Consider the following 6,947-nt stretch of genomic DNA (forward strand, 5'->3'; position numbering starts at 1 on the left):
CAATTATTGTAGTAGATAAGAAAAAATTAACGTACGCCGTATTAACAGAAAAGAAGTTAGAGCAATGTAGTAAAATAAATACACAATATGTATGCAAACAAAATACACCCATATATCGCATAGATGTAGACGCACCATGCGAAATTCAAATGTATACACTGTGACAACGTTATCAGGATAAATGTAATGTTAGACAATATACCTCGTCCCGCACGATATGGATAACCTTACACCAAGAAGACACTTGGTTATACTCGACCTCCGCTGAACAAACAATAACTATACGATGCGACGGACGATCAGAAAATAAAGTAATAAAAAACACGGGCGAGATTACATTAAACAAAAACTGTAAACTGACAACAACGGACACAACATTACAAACGGTAAGAAAATCATACGAAAATACCTTAGAAACTTTCCTACCAAATATAAATATAACAATTCCACGAGACGGAAAAGTAGGACATAACTAGGACACATTAGAAAACATCTCACAACATCGTTTGGAATTGAACAAAACTCAGAGACAAAATAAAAACTATAGACAACGACTTACAAAACAACGAACAAAATTTTTATGCACAGAAGCAATTTGTCTACTCAATGACATTTACCGGAACAGTAATGACAGTAGCTGCAATATCCATTATAACATGGATAATAATAATAAAAAGAAAAAACAAAAACAAAAAACAACCGAAAGTACAATAAATAATGACTTCGAAATACCGAGATCAATCCTAAGAAGGAGTCAAAGTACTAGAATTTAAGAAACGATTGTAATACTATACTGTAACGGGAAACCACTATTATACGTAAGTTAAGAAATTAAGAACAAAAAACTTCGTACCTCCGTTTTTCTTTTTCAACGGGAGAGGAATGTTATAGTCCGAATGACTATAACTATATTATATTAAATATAGTTTTAATAATAAATTAGTAAGTCGGCCGTTATGCAATCGTTTAAGAAACGTTCTCACGCTCTCGCGAAGCGCTTATCGCGAAAAGACGCAAACGCGACGGAATATAAGCGTTTACACCGAAAACCGCGGATCGCAAGCGAAGAATCAACCTGCTTCGCTTGCACCTAGATAAAAGCGTGTGAATAAAAATTAGCCAATGAAAGAGCTTTTCTACATCTTCCCCCGAAAGATGTAGAAAAGGGTAGGAGGAGACCACCGCAAACGGAGAGCGAGGCGATGAAGTCAGTCGCTAACGAAAATCCGAAAAGTCAAGTCGCTAATTAGAACCTAACTACGAGTCAAAGACAAGCCGCAAAATACAAACTATCACCTGTAATCTAACTGCCGAGTGCGGGCATACTTAACTAACCACCCAGATGGGATTAGACATAATTAAACCAACTCGAGAAATAAGTGAAATAAAAGATTTATTCAATTAAACCAGTGAAGTTTGACAAAGTGGAGACGCCCGCCGATCCTAGGATCCTCATCCTTCAGTCGACTGAGACCCCAAAATTTTCCGTGCCTTTCCGGAGGTACAACATTGATAACTCCATTGTAGATGAGCAATCGGAAAGCTAAAAACGAATGGCGAAGTAAACGAAACCATCGAGCCGGCGTAAAGACCCGTGCAAAACACGTAGCCTCATGCCTGCGTTGGTTAACACGCAAACAGATTGCTAATAAACCTCGCATCAAAACAATCCAGACGATTTCGTTCCCTTGATACATATTGCGTAGCTTTTGGAAGACTAGCATTTCTCCTAACTCTACCAATTCACAAGCAGCTTTAACACCCGCGTCTAACAAAATTAAAACTGAGCTTACGGAAGGCCACACTCCAGACCTACCGGCAGCCGCTTCAGACCTATTAACTTACCTCGAATTAAACCGAAAATCAAAATCTAAAAAGATACCTCACAAGGAGAGCTATCACCTATCGATTTAAATACAAGACTAAAGAACCAATCACCAGAGAGACATACGGAAATAGACCAATACACAGCCTATTTGCAAAATTAAATTAAGTAACATCTGTATACTCATATAAAATACCCAATAATATGAAATAAAACTATCTATTCGTTAATTTTGTATTCAAATAAGACCTAAATTTTCGAATAAGACTGTACAAAAACTCAGGAAAATAGACCTTTATTCTATTATCGATATTATTATTGGACTATTAATTGACTTGGCTACAGGATTAATAGATACCGATGTGTTTACAGTTCTCGTATAAAATTTTTATATTCCCAAAGGGAAATTGAGAGTAGAAATTATAAGATATCCCGAGGACAATTTTGACTTCTTTTACAATTTATAAATAAACTGCACAAATGTTGATAGAGCTATAGAAGAGTTTATGCTAAAATTGTTATTCAAAGCATTAGTTGGCGTCGTCTGTGATTTTATGACGGGCGATTTGACTGCCGATGAAGTAATCTCCATTTTAGAAAACTTCAAGAATCTTACACGAGGTCTCGCCACGCCTACTAGTGACTTAAATTCCCCATTCTAATGCCTTCCCAGCCCCCAGATCTCCAACATCAGTCCTAGCTCTCGGCGTCCCTGGGGTATAGCCGGTGTAAGAGTGCCGTCACATGAGGCGTAACTTGCGTTAAGCGTAACCTGCGTATTATACGCCGTGGTTACGCTATTCTGAAGGACGGCATTCACATAGAGCGTATTACGCGAAACGTGTAACTAATACAACCAATCGTAGATTAGAGTTTCCGGTGTATGCTTTAACAGAAATGCTAAATAGGACTTGTGATTGGTTTTCGTAACCTACGCGTCCCGAATAATACGCTTTATGGGGAACGGATGCTTTGGGTTCCGTAAAACGCGCATATTTAAAATGGCTGGCAAAATGACAAGATAAACGAAATATGTAAAAGACGAGAGCCCTCACTGCTTCGATCAAGAGTTCATCTAAAGTATCTGTAGGACCTTCCGCAGTCTTTGCATTCTCTTGGATTATTAAATAAATAAATACATTTATATACTATAATACAATAAAATAATACAACAAAATATATGCAAAGAATGTAGTAAATATACTGTTATAACATATTGTCACAACAAAATTTTCATTTACAACGATGCAATTCTTATCTTTCACATAATGCTTGAAGCATTCATGCTCGACAAAATTAGTAGAAAATTGGAACAGCCATTTACAATACCCGCATTTGTGCTGAAAAGATTCAAACATGCAATGTAGAAAATAATGCATTATGATGTTCATATTGCTCAAAATTCTCAAAAATTCATGCATGTAAAACAAGAAATCAATATATGTTAAATATTAGAGAAAGAGGAAACAGATTTCAAATGCAAAAAGTACGAAGACCTACTAATATACAATTTAAACTTGAAATTTGTATCACATGTCGTGAGCAGTAAACTGTTTTTAATCGAACGCTATTAAAGCTTATATAATAAATTAGATTTTTGTTAACTTACCCTTATTTGATTATTCTTATTCATCTTATTAATGTATAGGTATGGATGAATTAAAATTAACTTTTTCTTTGTCTTTAGTCTTTGGCAGAAAAACGCACAAATGGAGTTGTGTTTTTTTTTTACAAATACGCATCAGCGTTTCTTTCGCCAGAAATTGAATTCGGCGTAACGATAATAGCGTACAAAGCATAAAATAACTAGACAGAAACTGATACTGAAATGAGACGATATGATTGGTCCAAAGACTAAAGATAAAGAAGAAGTTAATTTTAATTCATCCATACCTATACATTAATAAGATGAATAAGAATAATCAAATAACGGTAAGTTAACAAAAATCCAAATTTCAAGTTTAATTTGTATATTAATAGGTCTTCGTACTTTTTGCATTTAAAATTTGTTTTCTCTTTCTCTAATATTTAACATATATTGATTTCTTGTTTTACATGCATGAATTTTTGAGAATTTTGAGCAATATGAACATCATAATGCATTATATAAGCTTTAATAGCGTTTGATTAAAAACAATCTACTGCTCACGACATGTGATACAAAATTTCAAGTTTAATTTGTATATTAGTAGATCTTCGTACTTTTTGCATTTAAAATTTGTTTTCTCTTTCTCTAATATTTAACATATATTGATTTCTTGTTTTACATGCATGAATTTTTGAGAATTTTGAGCAATATGAACATCATAATACATTATATAAGCTTTAATAGCGTTCGATTAAAAACAGTCTACTGCTCACGACATGTGATACAAAATTTCAAGTTTAAATTGTATATTAGTAGATCTTCGTACTTTTTGCATTTAAAATTTGTTTTCTCTTTCTCTAATATTTAACATATATTGATTTCTTGTTTTACATGCATGAATTTTTGAGAATTTTGAGCAATATGAACATCATAATGCATTATTTTCTACATTGCATGTTTGAATCTTTTCAGCACAAATGCGGGTATTGTGGATGGTTGTTCAAATTTGCTACTAATTTTGTCGAGCATGAATGCTTCAAGCATTATGTGGAAGATAAGGATCGCATCGTTGTAGATGAAAATTTTGTAAATTTTGTATAAATAGATTTCGATCAATCTTGCATTTACCATGATTCACAACGTCTTGAACGCCAGATTGCAAAGGGTGATTTCAGCATAGCTGAGAATAATCGCAGTAGCATCACCTGCCATATCCTGTGGAATATTCAAATATATAATAGTTATAACATTATGAATTAGAGAGGACATATGTTGCACAAATTCTTGAAAAATTGTATCATTAATTAATTGAAAAATATAACAAGTTGTCGCTGACCTGAACGGACAGACGTTGTTCATTGTGAAACGCGTCAAACGTACTGATTTCGTTTATGTCGTGAATTGATGGTACTATAGCAATGCGTTGACCACCAGACTTTCCATATCCAGCTGAACACAAATGGTGGAGAAGGTACCCGGAGTTCGCGGCGCAACTCAAACTTTCCTCGAAATCCGTCAGTAATTTGTTGTCGTCGTTCTCGCTGTTGCCTAAATCAGGTTTCTCTGTAGGTGAGCACCACAGGCCAAAATTATTTCTGTGTAAATGTCTAGTGTAGAATTTAAGAGGACAAAGAGACGTTGAGAAGAGAAGACAAAAATTAGACAAAAAGGACATCTGCATTAATGTTTTTTATAGGACCTAGTAGATTAAATTTAATATGATTATTAGAAATACAATAGATTATTACATTAAAAATGCTGCAAAATACTAAGCTGTTCTGCATCAATTACTTCTCGTCTTTTACATATTTCGTTTATCTTGTCACTTTGCCAGCCATTTTAAATGTGCGCGTTTTACGGAACCCAAAGCATCGGTTCCTTATAAAGCGTATTATTCGGGACGCGTAGGTTACGAAAACCAATTACAAGTCCTATTTAGCATTTCTGTTAAAGCATACAACGGAAACTCTAATCTACGATTGGTTGTATTAGTTACACGTTCCGCGCAATACGCCCTATGTGAATGCCGTCCTTCAGAATAGCGTAACCACGGCGTATTTTTTATTAAATCACTAGATTACACTAGAATACGCAGATTACGCTTAACGCAAGTTACGCCTCATGTGACGGCACCCTTACGCCTCATGTGACGGCACCCTAAGCAGGTTGCCCCGCAAAAAATAGAGAGCGCCCTCTTTTCTCCCTAGCCTAAGCGTAGGAAGAGAAAAGAATCGTCGTCCGGTGTCACGTCCTAGTGACCTTTCTACTCTCTCTATTCCTAGGCTAGAAATAATGGGGCGCTCTCTATTTTTTATGAGGCAACCTGCTTACACCAGCTATACCTCAGGGACTCCGAAAGCACGGACTATACTTGTGGAACTAGAGACCGAGTGTTAGGACTTTGGGGATGGGGAATTTTAGTTACTAGTGAAAAAAGGATTTCTACTAGCAATTCTTTCTAAACTATCTAATGAATTTATCAATTGATCGACTGTAATTTCCCCATTTAAATAGTTGTTAATTAATAAATTCAATAGCGAAAATATAATATAACTCTCAAATCTAAGGTCTTGAGAATCCCTCATGGGGTCCTATTATTAAACGATTATTTAAATTACGCGAATTATCGGTTTTCGCGAAGTCTCGCGTTTATCGTGTGCAATGGATCAGGAATGTTATCTAAACAGACGAGAAATTGATCTAAATCTATGTTTCCCTCTAAAACGTCTGTTAGTTGGGCGATAATTATACTTATTATAGAATGGATTTTTTCGTTAATTAATTTCCGATTTTCTTTAATAGTAAATTCTGATGACATTAGAGAAATGATTCAAATATTTAAATAACTAGCATACTGATCGATTTTGAATGAGATATCCGGACACTGTTCTTCTAAGAATTTTATTATTAGATCCTGAGAGATTTCCTCCTCTATTTCCGATACTAAATCGCACAGTTCTGTGAATAATGATGATTCGAAAATGTCGTCGTTAAAATCAAAAGAATTAGGTAATTCGTCAATCGAGAGTTCGATCTTTGTATCGGGGACGGTTCTTTCGTCCGTAAAGAGGGTTTTATCAAGAGCTTATCGCTAGAGCCAACGTAAAGTAGATGCGGCGCGGTTAGCACAATTCTTTTTATCTGCTCTATGATTTCTTTTATTCCGACGTGCGATCTTCTGGTTTAATGTCTTCATGGGGCATAGAATAGTAGTGAAGTATCTAATTTAATAAGGGGATATTGTCAGGAGATATTAATAAGAAAAATGTACTGATGGAAATTGCATCAATGTCGTATTAATATTTTCGTTAATTTACCACAGGATTCCGTCAATCGTATTTAGATAGATATTAAGAGAATAGTTAAATATCTAGATAATTAGCATATTGTTCGATCTCAAATAAACTGTCTGGACACTGATCTTTTAATGATTGTATCAAGTCCTTACGTTGAGTTTGTTTCCAAGAAGTATCCTCTTCTATTTGTGATACTAACTCACACAGTTCTGCAATTAGTAACTGTTCTGAGAATTAG

General features: G+C 34.9%; 1 long non-coding RNA gene across 2 annotated transcripts; it reads right to left on the reverse strand.

Annotated features, from left to right (window-relative positions):
• Positions 1–1,376: 1,376 nt before the first annotated feature.
• Positions 1,377–5,435, reverse strand: LOC114946715 (uncharacterized). Of its 2 annotated transcripts, XR_014926031.1 has the most exons (4): positions 5,162–5,435; positions 4,750–4,976; positions 4,542–4,628; positions 1,377–2,939 (listed from the first exon to the last, which is right to left on the reverse strand). It is a non-coding gene; the product is annotated as an uncharacterized LOC114946715 (long non-coding RNA). The 2 variants fall into 2 exon arrangements; XR_003822690.2 differs by lacking the exon at positions 1,377–2,939 and having other exon boundaries at positions 3,711–4,628; positions 5,162–5,432.
• Positions 5,436–6,947: the final 1,512 nt, after the last annotated feature.

The sequence above is a fragment of the Nylanderia fulva genome, unplaced genomic scaffold (genome assembly GCF_048542155.1).
Source record: "Nylanderia fulva isolate GAGA-0341 unplaced genomic scaffold, ASM4854215v1 Scaffold673, whole genome shotgun sequence".
Taxonomy (NCBI): domain Eukaryota; kingdom Metazoa; phylum Arthropoda; class Insecta; order Hymenoptera; family Formicidae; genus Nylanderia; species Nylanderia fulva.